We start from the raw sequence: 18,967 nt of genomic DNA on the forward strand, positions 1-18,967 counted from the left end.
GCCATCCCCATCCCTGCCGGATTGAAGCCGAGCTGCAGCACGCTGGGCTGGTCGGCCTCAGGAGGAAGCCATGGTTTGGTGCTGTGTGCCCTGGGTGCCGTTTGTGGCTGTCCTGGGCTGGGAGCAGCAGTAACCATGTTAGATGGAGCCTTTTTGTACAGATGCCGGGTGCCAGGCCCAAGACTTATCAGTCGTCCTCGTTCATGCAAATCTTGTACCTAAAAGTTCAGCCCAGCAGGCAGAAATGCGCTGGACTGGCTGGTGAGAGGGTGAGCACTTCTGCTTTGGGGTATCTGGTACTTCCTCATCTGGGCAGGAGCCGTGGTGTGGTTGTGATCATGACTGTGTGAAAACTACCCCTCTCTTGAGCAAGCCTTCCAAAAGGGGTAGTGCTGAAACAGAATAGCACAGAGCAGCCCCTAAACAGTGAGGATTACCTGGCTGTATGGTTTGGAGCAGAGTTACCCTTCTGACTTTTAAAAATGAACTCTTATCCCTAATAACCCTTTCTTAATATATGTAAAAAATGTCTACATTCTTTAATTTAAGACTCAAAAAGCCATGAAGATGATTATTCAGTGTTTTGTTAGGTATGTGATTAAAACAGTAGAAAGGCCCTTTTATTTCATTCAAACACAGAAAACCCAGCATCTGCACCCCAGACTGAGAAGGGCTTTGAAGAGATGTGGGATTTTGGTGGAAGTTTAATGTCCTCTTTGTCTCAGAGCTTGACTGAAAACGAGGTTGGCAATGGCTGCGCCTGTTTAATGTTGAGGAGGCCAGAACTGGTGCTGTGGGAAGTTAGGGAATGTTCATGGTGCCTACATGTGCTCTGAAGGACCCTCTTGGGTCATTTCAGTGCTTGGCGCTTCTCAGGGTCATCGTGCCTTAGAGAGAGGCAGCGTTTGGCTGCACGGCTCCTCCTGGGTTCCCTGCTCGGCAGAGATTGGGAGCCTGTGCCTGTCCAGGCAGCTGGATGCTCTCCAGCTGCTGTTGCAGACAGCAATCCCTACTGCTGCTCGCTCTGGCTCTCTGGGAGCACTGCTCAGCCCAGAGTGTTCCCTCATTCGTGCACCCTCTGGCACTTGTCACCGCCAGCTCTCCCAGGGTCGGCGATGTGGTTTCCTCCATGGCTCTGCAGGAGCCCCTGGCAGGAAGGAGCCTCTGAACAGGTCTGAGGCAGTGCTCTGCAGGGGGACTAGGAAGTGTTCAGCATCCAGCAGAACAGTTGTACCAACAGGACTTTTAAAGGCAATTCCAATAAAGTCCAGAGCATCCTTTTCTCTAACTGAGATCGATAGTTCAGACTGCTCAGCAAGGAGCGCGTGCCATGGATTTTCAATAATCGGCACAGCACAGCTCAGGCTTGAGGAAAAAATTATTAGGCCTCATTCCATGCCTCTAAATCTGAGTGTGCCCAGCAAGAGCACTGGGAGAGGCTGATGCTCTGAGGGGAGTTAAAAAACATTAATGCTGCCTCTGAGCATGGCAGGGCACAGCCACTCTCAACTACTATTTATTTCTTTGTACTCAAAGGTATCAGAGGATACATAGTGGCTCACAAAAATAAAGACTGGTATTTGAGATACTTCCTGTGCTTGTTGGAGGAGAACAAGCCCCAGAGTATTTTGAAAGTAAAAGCATATTTCCTGTGAAAAACTGCTGAAGTGACGTGTGAGATTGTTTCAGAGCTGGGGGCACAGGCGATGATTCAGGCCAGCAGTGCTGCAGCTGGGCTGCTGAGGCCGAGGGGAGCGTGCTGAGCACCAGCCTGTCTAAACCTGCACACAGGGCACAGGCACAGCATCATGTGCTCCTCTTGCTGCCCTGGGAACAGGAAGACAGGCTGTGTCCTCTGGCTGCAGACAGCCTCAGGGGCTTGATTAGGGACTAGAGGTTGGTCTGCCAGCAGGTAAAAGCAGACCTGCTTTGCTCCAGAGGCCCCCTAGAGAGACAGTGTAGCTCCGTGGGCTATCTAAGCACAAAGGTGATTCCATTGTGGTATCAGGACTGTTTCTGTATGCTGAAGGTCATTCCTGCACTCCTCTCTCTCCCCTGACTTAGAAAGACTTGTCTCTGAAGTTAGTTCAGCCCAAGACCTGTCTTCCTGATCGTCTGGTTTGGGTTTTCCTTTCGTGCTTATCATGGCTGTGAGCCTGCTTATCAGCTGAATCACTGCCCCATGCAGACCTGCACGGTTCCACTGGAGCTGAATCCAGCTTGCTGGCTCCCAGGAGCCTTCTCTCCCCTGCAGCAGCTCAGCTTCGAGGGAGGAGGTGGCTGGGAGAGAACACAGCCCTGACAGTCTGCTGGAACACAGTTGCTGGAGCTGGTTTTCAAATCTGCAGCAGGGCTGTATCTCACAGTGGGTAGGAAGCACTTTGCACAGTGTCTGCAGTCACTCAGCTGTTGGAAACCTTTGTTCTGTGCTGCTCTGTGTGGAGCTTGATATAGATTGGATTTTTTTTTTTTTTTTTGTGCTTGAGTTCTATTACTGTCCTTGCTGGGTATATTTTAAAACAAATACTGCACACATGAATTTATTCCCTTGAGGTCTTTCTGCACTAGAGATGTTCAAACCGAATGTATGTGTGGCCTTGTGGTAATAGGTGGGATAAGTCTAATAGGTAGCTTTGGTTTCCATTCCCAGCAGTTTTTCAGGTGGTGCAAGCTGCTTTTCTATAACAAAAAATCACTTTTTCTGAAATTTCTTTCTAGAGCTGGGTTCGCTATCTGTTTTGCAACAATGCTGTAAGATCTACCCCAGGGTATCTAGTGGTCAACCTCATTTCTTAAAGGCTCGCTGGATAGAAAGGGAAAAATACCAAGTCTTCTGACTGCAGCAGAAAACTAGGAATTCCATCTGAGTCTTGCTAGGATAGTCTTTGTCTCAACCAGAAATAGGACCCTCCCCAGTCCCAAGCATCTGCCTTGTTCCCAATCTTGAGGCCAAACCTCCTGGCCACAACCCTCTCTCTATCTAAGAAAAAGATGTAGACACAAGTTGTAATCCGTGCTATGAAAATCTAATCTGTGACCTAATTTGTTGTGATACCATGAAGAAGCTGTCAGCAGCAATCATCGTAACCCGTGGCACGGGCGCCCTGCCGGCTTTCCAAGAGCGCTCGCTGCCGCAGCGCCAGAGGGAGCGGTGTCATGCCAGCGAGCACATTCGGGCTCCTCCACTGACACATTTGGGAATAGCACACAGACAGCTCTCAGGTCAGTTCTGTTATTGTTCTAAAATTGAAGGGGTATGGGCAGTCTTACCATGTGTGGAAGGGAACCTGTTCTGAAGATCCCTGTGGAACAGGGCTGGTTTGAAACGCGTGGGAAGGAATGAGATGCAACCAAAACTGGGCAGTTTTCTGTGTGTGCCATAATTGCTGTTTACCTGCCTGTTGTTCATTCTCCATGACCATGGCAGCAACTTGGATGAAACCAACTCACTGGGTGAGTGGTTAGAGGAGGGACTTGTCTGAGTAACTTCTCACCAGTGGGAGCTGTGGTTGCGTGGGCTGATTCTCAGAGGGCAAAAATGGCTGGCTTCTGGTACAGCCCCTTTGGGCCAAGTTTGTTGTCCTTAAGGAGAGAAAACAAGGTCTTTTTTGGTGTGTTGGTGAAAACATAGCACTGTCAATCTTGCTCTGCAAGGCTAGAGAAGGAAGGAAAGGTTTACAGGTCAGGAATGCACATATAATAGGCTGAAAAACTGGGAATTGTACTCTTAAGTCCCTGCACTGCTACATCTGTCAGGAAAAAATCTTATTTAAGAAACTACTGCTGTACCAGAAACAACAGAGCTCGGCTTCCATTTTGATTGTTCTAGAAATAACTGGGGGGTTTTTGTTGTTGTTTGTTTGTTTTTTAATACTATCCTTCAAATACTTTACTTGAAAGTACATAATTCAAATTTACAGGGACATGCAGTCTGTTAACAGCTGCTAAAATCCATGTCTGGTTAGTGAGCCCATGCATCTATTTGGACTTTGAGATCCAGTAACCTAGATCCAGTAAGAAGCATGTGCATGGTCTGCTGTCCTCCTTTCTCACCCTCACTGGAGCTACCTGTGCTGCTGTGCATTAGATCTTAAGACGTCTTCTGTACTTTGAGCCCCTTCTTTATTTTCAGTACTTTGTTTCCTAGCATATATTAGGTGTATAGAACAAGAATAGAATACTTGCATTCTGGTAGTCATTTGTATGTTCTTTTTGGTTTTGTTTTTGGGGTTTTTTTTTTGTATTTCAGTGTACATTTACCCACCCTGAGCACTCAGAGCTCAAGTTTCAATGTGTTATTTGTTGATTTTTGTTCACTCCAGGCTTTTCCCTCCACCCACTCACTTCCTCTCACAAATGTTTCCTCATTTCACCACTTTTTCACACCCATTTCTAACACATGGGTTGCCTCCCACTGCGGGCAGGCTCAGCCCTTCATCTACCATTCACCTCTGCTGGAGATGGGTGACGGATCCAGGTGTGAGGGGCGGAGAAGAGGGACGAGAAGGGGCTTGGCCATGTCAGGGGAAAGGCACAGTGGCAGGCAGAGGAGGCCTGGCTGTATTTTTGGGCAGCAGGACCAAAGGTGTGTAAGCAGGGTGGGTGAAGGGGTGGAGGGAGTGAAGGTAGAGAGTGCAGGTTTTATGTTGTGCTCATGATGGGGCACAGCACAATCTCTGCGTGGGCACAGCTGGGAGACAGCTGGCCATGCTGGGCTGGGACCTCTGAGGTTTGAGGAAGGTGCATCTCCAGACCACAACGCAACCAGGCCAGAGGCCCTCAGCAAAGCACAAGCAGCTGAGGTGGCACTTGTGATAGCTCCAAGTTTTAATGTGCAGTTTTGATCTGTCTGCATTTTATTTTTAACAACAGGTTTCTCACTCCTCTTGGACAGCACCAATTTCTTAACCACGCAGATTGCATCTGGCAGCTCACAACCTGTTAAAAAGAGGAAAAAATCCCAGGATGAAAATAACATGTCTGTAGTTTTAAATTAGGTAAGGGCTAAAATTAGTAGGAACAGGCCTGTCTGTGGCTGTGCAAACCAGCAGAGAATTAACATTCATCTGATACTGAGCAAGGCAAGCAGAGGTTTGCAGCTCACACTTCCTTCGCCTTGTCCCACTCCTGTCCTTGCAGCTTCGCTTCCCCGCAGGGCTCAGTCACCAGTTAGCAGAAAGCTGTGCAGATACCACTAACCTTGTGCCAATACTCAGTGCTACTTTCAGCACTGCAAAGTGTTAGCAACAGCCAGAGCATTTTTACCACACTCCTTTCATTTCTTTGCTCTGCTGCTGTGAGTGCTAAGGTCACTTGTCAGAGCCCTGGATGTGGCCTGAGTCCCATGCTGGGGCCTGGATCCACCCACCATTTCCTCGGTGAGATAGGAGCCCCCGAGACACTTGTTTCCTCTTCCCAGCTGTGGTTTACTTTCCTCTTCTGTAATTGTGTTTCTGTTAACAGGGCTGCAGTAAAAACCAGTTGCTGAATTATTCACCTCCCTAGAATAACTCTCGGGTGGTTTGGTTCTTTGCAGACTATTTTTCATCTCACATCCTGGCGTCATTTTCATTTGCAGCATGACCCATGAAAACAGATTTATTTGTGCAATAGATTGGTGGGGTGATGTGTTTGAGGGAGGGAGAACAGCAAGAGCCCTCATCTCTCCCTCCCTCCTTCCCTGGGAACTGCCATGCCAGGCCCTGTGCCCACTGCCAAAGTCAAACTCCTGGGAGTGAATGTTCTTTCACCCCTAGCATAGCCAAAGGAATCAGAGGTCACTTGGAAATCAAAATTAAACAATGCCTTAGTGCAGCTTTGAGAAGTTTACTCAAAGGGCTGGCATTGCTCCAGTGCAGTTAAACTGGTGACCTCCCTCCTGTAACAGCACCAGAGAGGACTCTGGTTTGGCTGTCAGTGGCCAGGGGTGGCTGCAGAGCTTCCCCCTGGGTGGCAGGGCTGGATTCACACTTCTTGCACCATTCTCCCAACCAGAGCATGCAGGGTGCAAAACCAGGGAGGGCTGGACTGTGCCAGGCACGTTGCTGCCCAGACACCTCTGGCAGGAGTTGCACTGGAGGCTTGTGAGGTGCCCAGGCTGCTTCAGGCAAGGTGCAGGGACCATCCCCAAATGGGAGAAGCCACAGAAGACCTGGACTTGCCTTGCTCCCCTGGGTTGCACCTCCTCTGAACTATCCCATGGAGGGACAGCTGGAGGCTGGGTCTGCAAGCTCTAGGGATGATTTGGGCTTCCATGGTGGTTGGTCTGGATCAGTCAACAAAACTCATAGGTAAAAAATAGGGCCCCAATTCCCAGGACTCTTCTGGCAATCTCAGAACTGAGGAGAGCAGGTGCTCCTGCCTGTGAATCCTAACTCTTGCTGAAGGACTCGCTGATGACCAAATACCTTTCTCTGTGCTTTAGTGGGTCTGTCAGGCATCCTGCTTACCTTGAAGCATTAAGAAATATTTACTGTACATGTTAGTGTTCTCTTGTCAGTGCACTCTGAGTATCACAGATATCACTGGCAATGGCCCACAGAAATCCATCACAGGTGAATGAAGAAGCCTTTCCCATCTCTATTTAAGGACTGAGACCACATTCCTTTCGCAGGATTACTGCTTGAAAGGAGATGGTTTTATGAGTGCCTCCAAGTTGCAAATCTTATACCAGGGCTTCTTGTGCTAGGATCCACAGCTGATACATCCTGGTTACTAGTGTTACTATAATTGCATTTATGAGCAAAACCTCCTCTAGGTCCACTTGCACCCATTATAGGTCTGCTGCTACCGCCCCATATGCCTAATGTGAATCACAACACCTCTAAAATACATTTATACATTGAGGTATAAATGCACCCAGGATCTGTAGCTACTGTTCATACCAAGAAAACCGGTCTTTTAAACTTGTTGGGGTTCTCTTTGTTCTGTCATCTTTTTCTTAAAAAATAAACTACCTGATGTGAGAAGCACTTGGTGGATGTACTCAGAACTCTTGCTTTGTGGGAAATGGCCACCTGTGTGGTGACTGGGCCACCCCACGTGCTTTTGCAGAGGGCTCCCAGGAGGTCACATAGCTGGCCCAGGAACAGTAAATTCTTTCCCCTGCAGGCCCCTGCAGATACCAGTCAGTTTGAGGAAGCAAGAAAAGAGAGCGAGGGCCCAGAAGGACAATACTGTGTTCAAGTGAGCACGTAGGAAAGGACTGATCCTGATAACCCTGAGTGCCTGCTGAGCCCACTGGCAGACTGGAGCACTTATCCAGAGCCCTTGGAGAGGACCATCTGATTCAAAGCCACCAAATAGATCATGCCCTATCAGCACATTGCCCAGTGCTGCATGAGTTTGGAGCTGTTCCTGGGCAGTTTTCATAGAGCTCAACACAGTTATTTGCATGTTGCACAGTGTCTGAGCTTTTCCTCTTCCTCTTAGCTCTGTTGGGCACTGCTGTACAAATGTCTGCGAGGGAAGTTGTGTTCTCAGTCAGTGCCCAAATTGGTGTAACTTCCTCTGGACAGTGGCTCCCAGAACTGCAACCCTGTCTGCACCAGCCCTGCTGGGGAAGGGGAAGAGCAGAGGCTGCTCTGCAGGGGGACTTTGGTGAGGAACTTCCCCTGTGTTTGTTCTCCTCCCCCAGTTCCTCATGCATGAGATGATCTGGGTCCTCATGTTTCCCGTCAGGTGACATTCACCAGCTGGGGTTTCTGCAACAAGGGATGCTCACGTCCACTCGAGAGGAGCCAGGGGCTTCCTGTGAAATCCCCTGTGGAATTATAGCACACACCCCATCCACATTACTGCTCATGTGTCCAGCATGCCTCAGCCTCTTGTCAGCCCTGCTGCTGGGGGAGCTTTGGGGGGCAGTTAGAGGTGTCCTTGCTTCTGGGGGAAACCAGAGCCAGCCCCTGCTGGCCCTGCCTGCTGGGGTTCAGCACAGGGAACAGATCCCCTTTCACACCCCTCTGCTGAGAGCTGCAGCACCTGCTCAAGTACAGGGAGACAGGAGGAAGGTGAGCCATGTGTCTGCCCCCAGTGCCCTGCCTGCAGCCATGGCAGTGCTCCCCCAGCCCTGGTCCAAGGGCAGGTGCTGGTAGTTCACACCCAAGTCAGACCCACCGACTCACCAAGCTGGTCCTTCTCCAAAGTTGCTCCATATCTGCTTTACCCTCTCCTGCAGGATGGAGACCAGACCAACATTCAGGCTTTGCTGTGTTCCCTTCAGGTTTGACCTACTCACTGTCAGGCAGTTGTGGGCATGTTCTAAATATTTATTTAGATCATCTTTCTCATAGTGTGCTGAATAGTTTCTGAGCTGGAAGAGCAGGCAGAGCATTGGCCTGGGAACAAATGAAGCTACCCCCTCTTGGTATGTTTTTACTTTGTTTTATTTTGTTTCCTGCACTATTTTGTTGGGCTCCAATACTACTGTGAATTTCACTGACATCAGTAAAACACTGACAATTTCCCCAGTGGATCTCAGCAGGATCAGAACTCTTCAGAGATGAAAGCATATCCAATTGTGTGAAAGACATATTTTCAGAGGTCACTGAAATTTGGTCCCTTGTCCCAGAGTCTCCTTTTGCCCTAGGCACTAAAATTGCAAGTGCAGTAGGTGAATTTAGGTTCCAGCCCCATGAGAAGATACACTAGTTAATACAGAGAACTTTAGAAATTGTCCTTCCTCTCTCTGATGTAATTTTTATCCCTTGAGTGTACAGAGATTAAAAGATAGTTGATAAGCATACTAAACATTCCTTGCACATTTCTCTTCCAGTATCCAGCTGACCTCAAATCTAGAATGAAATGAATTTGCATTTGTTTCTAAAAGTATCTTATTTTTTGTGAATCAAAATATCAACATATTTGAAAGTGGTCCCACATGAGACATTTGTATCTCTTGGAGTTTAAATGGCTGGATCAATGTCCCATTAATACTAAGGGTGTTTAAAGGACAAATTCTCTGCCTACTGCAGTGAAAATTTACCCCGAGGTATGACATTTCACCTACCACTGAGTATAAGATGGTTGAATATAATGGACCGGAATAGCAAGATTTGCACATGCTTGTAACAAAAATGGGTGAGCATCAGATCCCATTACAGAAACCTTCCTTTTTTTCCCCCCCTCCTCCTTTTTCAGACATTAAAACTTGCATGCTTTTTGCAACTTATATTACTGCACTACTCAGAAGCCCGAGCCTGAATTTGGGCACAGTTTAGTCATGCAGGGTATGAGTGGATAAAGAGAGCCCACTCAAAAGGGTGCTAGGAAATGAGAGCACCAGGGTACATCCAAGGTCTTGTGGCACACACCTGGCTCCAGCCTCACCAGTTGCTGTGCTGGACCACAGAGCTCTGAGCTGTCCTGGTGGCAGCTCTACCAGTGGGCAGGGCTTTGCCAGAGCTCATCCCTGCCCTCAGCATGGCTCTGTCCTGAGGGAGCAGGAGGACAGTAGACAAGTCTTGACCCCCTCTTCCTCAAATGAAATAGGGAGACAACTGGACTGAGCCATTGGCAAAGCAAAGCACTGCAAATAATCCGAACGCAGGGGCCCGGGGAAGCTGAGCCCGAGGCGAGGCATGTTTACCCAAGGAAGTGCCAGCAGAGCCCAGCAGAACATACCATAAAATTGCACCACACCGTCCCTCCCTTGCGCTGTCACGGAAACCAGATGCCAGGGTGGAAAAGCACCAGGAGATGAATAAAAAAGCTTCAAGTGTCAGAGAGCCCTGCTCAGCCCTACCTTCTGCTGCAGGCCATCTATGCTTCCCAGCATTCCCTGGTCTCCTGCCAATTCCCATCAACAGCTGTGGTTTGTGGTTGTAATGCTCAGCATTTGTCTCCTCTTTCCCCTAGCAGACCTGCCCAAAAGCTGGATGTGCAGCATAGAGCAGGACTCCCAGAACTGGCCTCTAAGTATGAAAACAAATCCTTCTTTACTCCTTTACCTTCTCCAAGGCCTGAGACATTGCAAGTGTGGGTTTGTAAGGCTTCTGGGCCCTTCTGATGGCATTTGTGAGGAAAGGTTACATAACACAGTGCTTTATAATACATCATTTTCTTTCTTTTCAAGAACAAGAAAGTGCCAGCAGTAAATCTAAACCTGGATTGTCAGCCCAGAAGCAGCCTGCTTACTGCATTTAGCAGATGAAATGTTCTTCACCATGCTTATTCCCAGTTCATGTGCCTGTGTATTGCTGTTGAGGCTGCAGCTTGGGTGGGAGCAGCTCCAAGATATTAGCAAGTGTTTGTTAGGAATCCCACTCCCTGTTTCAGGAGGCCCCAGAAGTTCATCAGATGTTTAATAGCTTCCAGTCACTGCTGTGCTGGATGGACCTGAACTGGTGACCGAGGGGGGAAAGGTTCTCCCACACATTTACAAACCCTGAGACATCTGTTCCCCAGACACAAATTTGTCTAATTCCCCTAAACCACTGGTGATCTGCCCTGAAATGATACTCCCATTCCCTTAGGAAATCCCTTGGGTTGATATCAAGTAGATAGTTATTTTTGGATTCTTTCCCAGAGAGAGTCCACTGTATTGCTCTGAACCCTACCCACCAAATAAATATATCATCCTATTGTAGTAAAGGTCCAAAAGGTTTTATTGAAGGGGAAACAGATTATTAATAATTAAGGTTAGTTCACTGTATTGGTTTTGAGCCAAGTAAAGCTAATAGAACTTTTTTTTTTATTACAGAAATAAAAATGTAGAATATTGAGACTGAATTGATTGCAGTATTTAATGCAACATAAAGTCAATTAATGGATTTCAAGGGTTAAAACTGCATTAAAATGAAACATAAAGCTCACAAGCAATGTATTAAGCATTTTTAAAGATAGCAAAAGCAAACAAACAAAAATAAAATTTTTGATTAGTAAATGTCTCTATTTTTTTCTTCCTGAGAGAGAAACTCATATGACCAATATTTTTACTTCTTTTATCCTAAAGCTCTGGCTACTTATATGTATGTGTGTGCTTTTCCCTTATCCCCTTTTAGAACAAAACAAAGCCTTTACAAGATGATCAGTGATTAATTGTAACAAAATTCTCCTAAGGCTGCCTGTGATATTCTTGTGGCAGGGACAGTAGTGTAGAGGGAACAGTATTTGACAAATGCTTTTGTAAGAAAGGCTTTAAATGAGATGAGATTTAAACTGCTACATGTTTGGACCACCCGATGTTATTGTCTACCCAATTACAGTTTCTTAGTTTAAAAGTATTTTTTCTATTTCTCTGCAATAACAGAAAAACATGACATGGAAAAGAGAAAACAATCACCAGGTGATTAGCTGTACTAATGAGGATGAGGAAGGTTTTAAAACATTCTGCACTGAACAATTTAAATGTTTATCACAGAATAAACCTGCAGCCATTCCTTCTCACTGACAGCAATTATATTGTAGTGTTGTCCCTTTGCAGCCTTTCCCAAACCATCCACTTCTGAAACCTTTTTCCAAGTCTCAATAAGACATGAGGTCTTTTCTGCGCCGTGATCTCCTACTCTCTGCCTTATTGCTTGGTAGCCATTCAGTCTTCCAATGGGCACACGTGCCCCTCTTTGCCATCTGGCCACATTCAAGTCCTGAGCGAGCCCCCTCTGCACTAAACCCAAGCTTGTCACACTCAGCTGCAAAACCTTTCACAAGCTCAGGGGCAGAGTCTTTCATCCGAGCAGCAGCGTGTTGTGCCTTAGGACAGAAGTGACCCCATTAAAACCATTTAGAAGCATGCACACTTATGACTGGCTCACTGCCCTTATGCCTCTCTTTGCTTTCACATGGTTCCCCAGGCCCTCTCACATCCCTGCTTAAGCTGGTCTTCTTTGTGCAAACCACAGAAATGTATTTTCTACATCTGCCCTTACCAGCCTTTTAAAGTAAAATTCAACTGATAAACAATTAAGATTAAAATAATAATGGCAATGTAATGGGAGCATGAAGGAGCAGGTACTATTTGTCTTTTCTTAGAAGAGAAGAAAATATAATTGAAAAATAGAGTCCTGTGAACAGTGTAACTAATGAATTGTAATTGTCTCCTGATTTGCATTCTGTGTGCCCTGCATTTCCCACTGGATCTTTCTCAGTGTGAAACTTCTGGGCTCCTCCCAGCTCTCTCCTTCCCTGCTACATTCCCAGTGCTTCCACTGCAGTTCCCCATCTTGCCAGCCAGGCAGGAGATGACCCAAACAGGTTGACTGGGCAATATACACATGCTGGTGAGTGTGCAGCACCATAAGCCCCATTTCCAGGGGAGTGCAGCCTGTGTGTCCTGGGACAGGAAGAATGGCTGCCTGTCATAGGCCAAGGGTTCAAAGGCAAGCTAGAATACAGCTCTGAGTGATCAGCCTCACTGCATAACATGTAGTAGAGATGCTGTGCTGCTCCAACTTTTGTACCCACCTTACTTGGTTTAGGACTAGCTTGGTGGTAGAAAGCCAATGTGTCCAGAAGATCTCAGCATTTGTGTTTTCCTCTCATCTACAACTTAGTCTGCAAGCTGCTTGGAGTAGGAACGGCACCAGTGTTTTTTTAAGGCATTGTGTAAATATTTCCAACTTAGCTTTTTGTGTATGAAATTACTGAAGTTTAATGGTATCACATTAGGCACTTAGAACTTGTCAGAATGGGAGGTACCACTGTCAGGCTTCATAGCCTACTTGCTTAATGTCACAAGAGAAATTTGGGTCAGAAATGTGGTCTGAGTTTCAGTTAGAGCCTAGCAGCTCACCAGAGAAGACCATTTTACTTCTTTCTGGTTTTCAGCTTGTTCACTGCCTGAGACAGGAATAATTTAGAATCAGGAGAACATGACCACGTATTTAAAAAGCCCTGCTGGTTTGTGATGCAATCCTGCAGAGGCGGTGTGGTCATGGGGAAAAACTGTCTAGTCTGATCATTAACATAATAGGCACCTAAGCTGTGACTCCAGGAATCCAGTTGTCTCAGATGGATCCAGATTGGCGTAAACAGGCACAGAATGTTTCCCAGCTCATGAGTGGAGTTTATCACCTGGACATAAAAAATATTATCTTTTACTCAATAGGGAAAACTCAGAAAAAAATTAAGCAATTACAAATGTGCAATACCAGCTTTACTCTCTCGTTTTGCTGACTGAATATTAAACAGCTGTATCTGGTGCTAGATTTAGCCCTAGGTGCCATATTCCTGCTCAGGAAAAAGGAAGAGAAAGATGTCTGGTGTGCAGTGTTACAGTTGCTCAGCAGAGGAAGTGTTTAAGTGCCTGCCTAAATGCTTTGTTTCATGGAAGCGTTCATCTGCACCCAGTCTGTCTCTCACAGATTACAGAAATGGCTTTCCATTTCCTCTGCTCACAAACTCCTCCTTGCAGCTAGAGGGACTTGTGCTTGTGGGACCAGCAAGGACTCTATTTCTGTCCCTCGAGCTACCCAGGCATCTTAAAATGATTGTGCTCAAAGATTCTGCTTCGTAACCCAAATATGCCTACCATATTTGGGTTATGGAGCTACCCCATGAGGGTGATAGGTGACTGGGAATTTCTAATCCCAGAGAGGAGAGTGCTACTTAACCACTTCATATGAGGTCATGATAGAACCTACAAGAAAATGTGTGTACTGATGAGGAAAGGGTTTCTTCAAAGTTCTTTACATTCAGCAATTTGGTACACAAAAATGGTTTTAATGTCTGCTGCTCTTTGAAGTACATTGATGGCATTGCAAGAGGGCAGCAGTATAAAGGGATACAACAGATAACTGCATCAAAACTGTAATTTTAAAGAGGTAGATGTAGTTAGTGAGCCAATAACTAAATCATAGTCTATTTTTTCTCTCATTATTCAGTAGCCTTGTACTCAATATCACTTAGATCACAACAAAGATAAATCTGTTTTATGGAAGTTCAAGTGAATGCTGCAGAACCAGTTGAGGTTTTGATTGACTAAACTGAATTCTAGTTTTCAGATGGGACCAAGCTGAGCACCCTCAGCTCCTGGTTGTGCCACTGGAGCTCAAGAATCACATCCTGTGGGATGCAGCCTGAGATGCTGCCCTTGCTTTTGCCTTGCCCAGCAGTGCCTAACACTGTTATTTTGTGAAATCCATGTTTACTCATTGAATTTTGAAATTGTCCCCTGAGATTAATATTCTGCAGAGCCCTTCCCTAAGGTGCTTTAATTAAGTTACCTATTTCCCCAGCAGAAGACTGCAACTTCCCCTGTGATGTGAAGAGGAAACTAAGAACAGCTGTAGCAAAGGAAACAGCTGAGGCAAAACGAAACGTCTCTTGACAATGTCCCTTGGTAACACCTAGACACAGCCCAAAAATCACTTATGAGCCAAATGTCATTTCTGAGGGCTTCTAATAATAAATGAATTAAGCACTTTGGGGAAAAAGAAAATAAAATAAGAAAAAAAAACAAAACACCCACCAATAAACAAAACCCTGCAATAATTACATCATGACAAAGGATGTGATCAAAGTAAAATACCAGTCTCATGCTCCTGAGGTAGGCAGAAATCTCAATGAAATCAATGAATATTTGTTTCCATCAAGGCTGCACAACTGTTTTTGGTCAAAAACACCCAAATCAAACCAAAACAAAAAACTGGGTTCTCTTCCAGAGGGTCATGAGACAGTCTAGCTCTCTGGGACATTGTCTTCTCTGTTCTCTGAAACATTGATTCTGTCCATTAACTGGAATACTATTATGCTGCTGATCTGAAAAATTCTATGGGGAAGAGAAGAAAAAGAAAATACAATGTTTGTGAGAAAGTTCCAGTTCAGATATATATTTCATTCCCCCTGTGGTCCTGTTGGTTCACTTTGTTTAATAAACTGGCTTGACTGGGGCTAATGGGAGGTCAAGTGAAACTTTGCCCCTCTACATGCCCCTCTGCCCCAATTTGCAGCCTCCTCTGGCTTGGTGAAGCCCTTACTTAAAGGCACTGACTGCTACTCAGAGTGAATAAATACAGTGACATTTCAGAGTTTGCTGGAGAGAGGTGCCTCTGATACGAGCAAAGGTGATGGCCCAGCAGCTGCTGAGGTTATCACAGCTTTTCCACTGCACTGAGCACAAACAGGTGCATCTGGGGCTTTTCCTCCACCGAGTGCCATAAGTTCAGAATCACAGTCTGTGGCCATGACCTCCTCAACTTGGTAATGCTGGATTATCTCAGTTGCTTAGCAGGCCTCTTCCCTTGCTGGTTTGCTACCAGCACAGGTTCACCACTGCAAATACTCAGAGTACTTCTCAGGGCAAAGGAGTCCATGCAGGGATCACTGAAGGAATTCTGTATTTCATAAACTTTTATAAGCAGCTTAAAGATTTCAGAGTCTAATACTGTGTTCTGCTCTATTCTGTAGCAGGTCTACTACTCTAATTTATCTTTCTATTTTCCAGTAGAGATAAAACATGATTAAAATAGCTGCAGTTCCTCTTTCCACCTTCCTCTATGCTTACTGGTCTGTAATCTTCTAATGCAGGCTTAACACCTGACATTTTCTCTTTTTTCCTCCTTTTTCTTCCCTGTCTCATGTAGGTGAGCTGTATTTTTGAGGTAAGGCAGCAAAATGCGGACAAAAAAAGAGCTTTATTTTGGAAAATCTCTGTTATTCTTATGACAGTCCAACTGCCATGGCACTGAACCCCCCTGTGTTATTGGCCTTGAAGAAGTGTTCATTAATTGAGAGCATGCTGTGTGTTTTAGCCGAGGCTCCCCACACAAAGAGGCTGTGCTGATCGTTTGTAGGGAGCAACTGCATCACCAGATGAGCAAACTCAGAAATAATCTTGGACTTTGTAATGGCAGAAGAGGAGATGACTGATGCAATGAGTCACGTGCAGTGACTGGGGCATAGCATGAGGAGATGACAGGATTTCACCAGGTCTGTCAGGGTAAAAAGAGTTGAACTCCAGAAGCATCTCAGTTTTCCCACTTGACACCTATATATCGAAATGACCTTTTTTATTTGGTTGGGGGCGGGGAAGGGAAAGGCATTCTGAGATTGTGACTGCCTGTCTCCATGCAAGTATAAAACATTGTAACTCTTTGGCATGACAGTATCTGGAAGCACTTCAGGGATCCTTATGAGCATCCAGTGATTTGACCTTGGCTTTTTGTTTTGTCTGTGCTTCTGGAAATTTATGTAGATCGTTCATATTTTGTTACAACTGTTTATATTCTGAAGAGCAACATTCATATCAGAGGATTTGTACTATCTAAATGAAAGCCCTAGAGGACTCTCTGTATAAATGTGACTGCCTCTGCACTCCCTCACCTACTACCGTGACACTTGAGAATGTGGGGAAATCTGGGCAGGGGAGGGCAAAACCTGACTTTTATGTGAACTGAAAGGTGCTATGAACCACAACAGTGTAACAAGGGCGCCCTGCAAAGCTGCCTTTCTTCCTTTCTTGACATTTTCCGTATGAAATTTCATCTCTTTAACCATTTCTTTGAAAGAATAATCTTTAGCCATAGGATGTTTACTTTCTATTTTCATCCATGTAATGGAAGAGCTATTGCTGTCCTCCCCCCCAGAACAAACAAGGCTGCTTTCTGTGGTCAGGGCTCTCTATTGTCCTCACTGAGTTCACATGGCTCAGGGTGTTGGTCACTTCTTTTTCCCTTTGGACTCTCTCCCCTAGGCTACCATTAGGCTGAAAAGTAACCCAAGTATCCCAAGAGTGCACAGCACCTAAGGGCAGCTTTGCTCCTGTGGTTTTACTTATCCATCTGGCCATCCATACACAAAATAAAGTCATCTTTTGCCACTGGTGTATACACACATATATGCAATACATATACATCCAAGAGTACATTTGGAGCTTATTAATTTTTTCCTGATGAAAATGTCCTGGCCTGTTTTCTTTCCTGTCAGATATACCTACCTGGCACCAACACTCCTACTAACAAGATAATCCTCAGGCATTCAGCAGCATAGGAACAGTTATGTTCTGTTACCACTCTTTTATTATATGATAGTAACATACAAATATAATCTTTAATTCTGTTTTATTGTTGTTGTTTGGGGGGTTGTTTTTATTTGGGGGGGAGTTTTAATATTCACTGCAGTGATATCCTAGTAAAATAATTTTGCATTCAGAAAAAACAATTAAGAAATTAAAAGTGAAGGCAGAACTAATAGAAAATTGCTGGGTTTTTTAGTCATGCAGCATTTTCCACAGTGTTCAATAATTTTTTATGCTTCAATTATTATGTGGGATGTGGATGTCTTAGTGTGCAGCTCCTGTTAAAGCATCAGTGATGCTCAGTGTTGGGCATTCTTGTACTTCTGAAAGATGTGAGCTCCAAATCAAAGGTATCTTAAAATTTTGGAGAATTCTAAAGAGTATATGTTATCATAAACATATGCTGCTCATGGTTTAAGTAGGAAATTTTCTTTGTCTAGCCCCTCCCTGCCAATTCTCAAGTGCTTTATAATGTTATGAGCAACAAAAACTGTTCATCCCTGAGGCTGATTGTGTCTAGTTCTTTAGTTCTGTGTAGCAGAACAAAGTTCTATGGTATGACGGGTGATATTATTTTTCTATTTCTATTTTCTATTAAGCCCAGTTTCTATTAAGCCCAAATGGTAATGAGTCCAAGATTAACTCAGAGCACAATTCTGTTTCCCTTGAATTCAGTTCAGTGGGACTTGGATCACCTCCTGCCTGGCACACAGACTTTTAAAGCTCTGAGGACTTTAGAGAGGATGAGGATGTGGTAGTGACCTGCTTCATCTCAGGAAGGAGTGTGCATCGATTCACACCTCAAAATTTGTATACACTGCAAAAAAACCCTTTCTGTGGCAGAAGTGAAAAGAGATGTCATGCATTTGTTCAGCCATTTACACAAATCACACACAGGCAGACCTGGAACTTCTGTCATTCCGCTGAAGGTGCTTCTGTGAAAATCTTTTTTCATATCTTCTTTGCCATCTCCCCTGTTTGCTCCAGTCAGTACAAACCTCCCAGAGCCTCCAGAGCCTGCCTGAGCACTCCCCTTTCCCCGCTTGGGTGAAGGCAGTGGGCAGGTATGTGGTGCACCAGCCCTGGTCTTGCCTGACTGCTACCCAAGGACCAAAACTCAAGTGTGGTGATTTCCTTTGAGTTCGTCAAACAGGTTTTGCAGCTGAACTGTACACACAAATAGCTTCCTTCATATCCCAGGATACTCTTTTAGCTAGACTATTTTAAAATTATCATAGTCAATCCATATATCTTGAATCCTAACAAGTTAAATATAAACTAAGTTTATCAGATTAAGTCAACATATATGTAGGTATGAAAATAAAAAGAGAAATATATTGACATATAAATAAACCTCTGAGCTATTTTCATTTTGGGGTTTTCTCACTGGGCTTGGGGGTAGCTGATAGTCACTAATATTTGGCACTTAACAAACTGCTATCAGGCTTCTGAAGAGAAACTAGTAGAAGTGGTTGGACTATGAGGTGGTTAGTTGTCACTTTCAGATTGAGAAATATCCTTTGGTTACAGCTGTACTGATAACGCTTTACTATTCAAGGGTGCAGGTTTGTCCTGGCAGTGTTCATACACTACTGACCGAGCTCAGCTCAGTCCCTGAACCGCTCCCAGTGCAGCCTCACTGAATGCGCTGTGAACTTCCCCTGGTGTCAGAATAGCTCAGTGTGAAGGCCGGGTGAGACCTTATGGCAAAACTTAGAAAAGCATTGTCTAGATTCCAGGTTACGTTAAGAAAAAAAAACAAGGCAAAACAAAACCAGCAGAACTTGTAAATTTTTTCTTTCTAAGTAGGTCCGTGTGGAACATTACTAAAGCAGCAAGCCCTAAAACAAGGTATTTGTGCAATCCATCTGCTTTGGCAAATTTATCCAAGCAGGAGAAGCAGTTCAGACTGTGCATTGTCTCTGTGTGAGGATACCAAAATCAAGGGTGTGATATGGAAGGTGAAACCATCATAAAATCAGAGAATCGCAGAATACGCTGAGTTGGAAGAAA

At 45.1% G+C, this 18,967-nt stretch overlaps 1 protein-coding gene across 2 annotated transcripts in view; it reads left to right on the forward strand.

The window, feature by feature from the left end:
* CYRIB (CYFIP related Rac1 interactor B) overlaps positions 1-18,967 on the forward strand; it is a 96,748-nt gene that overhangs the window by 581 nt on the left and 77,200 nt on the right. The window lies entirely within an intron of this gene.

Source organism: Prinia subflava, chromosome 1 (assembly GCF_021018805.1).
Source record: "Prinia subflava isolate CZ2003 ecotype Zambia chromosome 1, Cam_Psub_1.2, whole genome shotgun sequence".
In the NCBI taxonomy this organism is placed as follows: domain Eukaryota; kingdom Metazoa; phylum Chordata; class Aves; order Passeriformes; family Cisticolidae; genus Prinia; species Prinia subflava.